Genomic DNA, 4,224 nt, shown 5'->3' on the forward strand with positions numbered 1-4,224 from the left:
TTCAGTTCTAGTTCAGTTCTAGTTCAGTTCTAGTTCAGTTCTAGTTCAGTTCTAGTTCAGTTCTAGATCAGTTCTAGTTCAGTTCCAGTTCAGTTCTAGTTCAGTTCTTGTTCAGTTCTAGTTTTTAATATTTACTGTAAATCGTGTTCAGTAAAGACGAGCTTTTCTTTGATCTTCATTTTCTCCTTTCTGATGCATTTTTTTTTTTGCTGAAATTTCGAATAAAGAAGGAAAAAAGTAGAATTTCAAATTAATGCATTAGAATGTTTGATAACGTAGTTGCTGCATCAATACGCATGTTTTGGAAACTGATAAAAACCTAAAAGAAAAATTGGCAATGAGGAGCAACCACAAAATTATACATTTACTAATTCTCACAAATATTCACATACAGATACAAGAATAATACATTTATAATGGAAATATGAAGAAATCTCACTTCGTGAATATTGATAAAAATCAGGAAAATGTCGTATAGGTGGATTCTTTGAAGTGCTTTAAAGTTTATAAATATAATAAATAAAATGGGTTAAATTTATTGTTGAAAAAATATGGAACTTTGATATCAAATAAATTTAAAAATTTTATCTATTTTAATACGATGTCATTTTTATTATAGTTTATGTTAAAATATTTACTAACGTTTATATTATTATATATATTTTTTTTGCCTGAGATGTTTAATAAAACTTATTAAACAAGATCTGCATATTTTATTTCAGTATTTTAAACTTAAAATCTCGTTTAATCAAATGTCAACTGGAAAATGTTTTGTTCTATTTAAAATATAGTAAATAACTGGAAACTAGACACAAACTTTAGGAGTGACCAAGAAAAAAAATATTAAAAGAAAATAAATCAGTTAAACGTTTTTGTCCTAACTTACTGATCCGGTTTGCACGGTCATAACTATAAATAAACTTAACAAGAACTTTTGATCTTTAGATCAAGCTAATCTTTTTTATGTGTAAATTCTAATTGAATTTTTATATTCAGCTGAAGTGTGTTGGATCTAAAGTCTAAGAGTTATTGTTTGAATTATTAAAACGTAATCTTTTCCTATCCCTATGATATAGGGATGATTTAAAAAAATAAAAATAAATCTGAAAATATACAAAAAAAATGCACATCATATCAATTTCAATTTTATGCACTTGAATGCGGTTTGACATTCATTTCAATATGAGTTACAAATGGAAAAATTGCAGCAGAACTCCATGCATCATCAGCTGAACTTCGTTAAGTAAACATTTATAACAACAAATAGACAAATATGACTAGGATGTGTCAGAATCCCTTTTAGTGACGTAAATGTTAGGTTTTTGTACCCAGCGTTTCAACAAGGATACCTTGATCCTTATTATTTTAAACTTTAATGTAGTAATCTCATGTATATCTGAAGTAGACACATAAAACTACTGGGTATTAAGAGGATTGTTGCTGTTGATAACATTTTTGTGTTGTTTTTTACTGTAAATTAACTTTACTGTGTGGAACGAACACAATGAACTGAACTAGAACTGAACTAGAACTGAACTAGAACTGAACTAGAACTGAACTAGAACTGAACTAGAACTGAACTAGAACTGAACTAGAACTGAACTAGAACTGAACTAGAACTGAACTAGAACTGAACTAGAACTGAACTAGAACTGAACTAGAACTGAACTAGAACTGAACTAGAACTGAACTAGAACTGAACTAGAACTGAACTAGAACTGAACTAGAACTGAACTAGAACTGAACTAGAAGCTGAACTAGAACTGAACTAGAACTGAACTAGAACTGAACTAGAACTGAACTAGAACTGAACTAGAACTGAACTAGAACTGAACTAGAACTGAACTAGAACTGAACTAGAACTGAACTAGAACTGAACTAGAACTGAACTAGAACTGAACTAGAACTGAACTAGAACTGAACTAGAACTGAAATACAACTGAAATAGAACTGAACTAGAACTGAACTAGAACTGAACTAGAACTGAACTAGAACTGAACTAGAACTGAACTAGAAATGAACTAGAATTGACCTAGAACTAATTTATAACTTAACTATTTAATATATTCAACAATGGTAAAATATCTGTAATATATTTATTAATAAAGACTTTCTTAAATCCTTTAAGTTTATGTATGCTTATAGCATTACATCAAAACCCTGACCTTTTACCTTTACTTTTCTCTGAACTAAATTACCAAAGTCTAGCATAACTTGCCTCATTTTAAATACAAATAAAAAAAATAAACTACAAGTCTATAAGTATGTCTGTCTTCAAATACTACAACAATAAATTGCACAATTGTTGCATGAATAGAACAACGACCAGCCTAAGTTGTATTGTATTGAGTTCTGTTATTGTTCTCTTGCTCTGCCCACAGCAGCAGAAAACTAACAACAATAAGTATTTGCTGTGATGCTGTTGTTGTCCTTGTGTTGGCATCTAACAGGTGAAAAGCACTAAATGGACAAGTGTTGTTAATAAAAAATAAAATAAGAAAAAAATACAGCAAAAATGACTTGAAGGTGCATGAAAACAAAATGAACAACTAAGTACAAGAACAAATAAAAATAATATGAAAAACATAAATGAAATAAAAATACAGATTTTTATAACAATATTTGGTACAAGCTGGAAAAATAAATTGTAGTTTGAAAAAGGAAATGTGTTTTTGAATGAAGAAAAATCTTTTATTGGGAAAATTGTTGGAAATTGTTATTTTTTAAAAAAGTTTTACATTTAAGGTAAATTTTGTTAGATTTTTTTATTTAAAGACTAAAATATTTTTAAAATTTGTTCAAAGACTATTTTCCTGTGACTAAAATTAACTATTAATTATTTAAATAAATTGTTAAATAAATATAAAGTAATTAACATTTAAAAAAATTTCAGTCTATTGTTGAGTTGATTGCCTGACCACTAAAAGCTTAAGCTGCATTTGTGCGTTTTTATTTTGTCAGGTACTGGGTTTGTTTTGCTAAAGGAGGGAAATCCTGTCCAGACAGGAATTGTACAAGTGCAGTTTATGTACACGCATGTTGCTAACAAAAAACAATAGCAACAACATGAAAATTATTTTGTGCAATTGGTTTAAAGAAAGCAACAACTACAACACCAAATAGCTTTTTACATTATATTGCAAATAAAATTAAATCTTCTTAAAAACAAAATAACTTTACAGCAAATTTCTTAACTTTCATATTTCAAAAATATTTCTGCTAAAGAAATTGTTTAAGACAAAAATCTTAAAATAAAATTCCTTTTCGATTTAATGTTGTTGTTTTGATGCATGCAACAAAATATTGATGACATTTATTATTGGCTTTATTAAAAAAAATCCTCTCTCAATTTAAGCTGTCAAGAATTTTTATATATGTTGTCTCGATAGATATTGTATATTCTATAAGTTTGTTGCTCCTTATCTTTGCAGGATTTCTATGCAATATAAACGATGTATCTATCCTCGAAGTAGCAATAGCAGCAGTAACACAAGTTGCTATTACTAAATATATAGCTGACAATGATGATATTGATGAAAATGCTACTGCTGAGGATGCAGTCAAGTATTATAGATTTTATGTTGGTTATAGAGGTTTTTTTTCCTGTAATTCTTATTTTTTCTCTTATATGTTTTTAGTCTATGTTAGCAAAATTCCTAAAGTTTTTTTTTACTTCTTTCTGTTGCAAGCAACTATCTTTAGTTTATATTCTAATAGAGGAAGACATTATTTTCATGAAGCATTGGTTTTTGTGGCCAATAAACTATTATATCATATTTTCACATGATATAATCTATGAATTATTAGAGCATAAGTGAACACAGACATTTTTTGTGAAATTCTCCAAATATGGTAGGGTAAATATGTTTATAAATTTTCTATTAAGAGGATTTAAAGATTTTAAAAAGATAAATATAAATTAAAATTTCTTAAATAAAAAAGTATAATGGAGGTTGAAGAAAATTGTTTATTTACTTACAGTAGTTGAGCTTGAAGTAATCTCTGGAAAATTTGAGAACTGAAATGATATAAAAAGAAGAAACACTTTATTTTCTTACTTATCAAATCTTAGAATCAAATGAACTCTACTTAAACATAAGTTGATAACTAGAACTCGAACTGAACTAGAACTAAACTAGAACTAAACTGGAACTGAACTAGAACTGAACTAGAACTGAACTAGAACTGAACTAGAACTGAACTAGAACTGAACTAGAACTGAAC

The 4,224-nt window shown here is 27.8% G+C and overlaps 1 long non-coding RNA gene across 1 annotated transcript in view; it reads right to left on the reverse strand.

Annotated features, from left to right (window-relative positions):
• Positions 1–4,224, reverse strand: part of LOC124420978 — a 138,582-nt gene that overhangs the window by 52,332 nt on the left and 82,026 nt on the right. Inside the window, exon 2 of the long non-coding RNA XR_006941469.1 lies at positions 3,980–4,018. This is a non-coding gene — a long non-coding RNA (uncharacterized LOC124420978). The remainder of the gene's footprint in view (positions 1–3,979; positions 4,019–4,224) is intronic.

The sequence above is a fragment of the Lucilia cuprina genome, chromosome 6 (assembly GCF_022045245.1).
Source record: "Lucilia cuprina isolate Lc7/37 chromosome 6, ASM2204524v1, whole genome shotgun sequence".
Classification (NCBI taxonomy): Eukaryota; Metazoa; Arthropoda; class Insecta; order Diptera; family Calliphoridae; genus Lucilia; species Lucilia cuprina.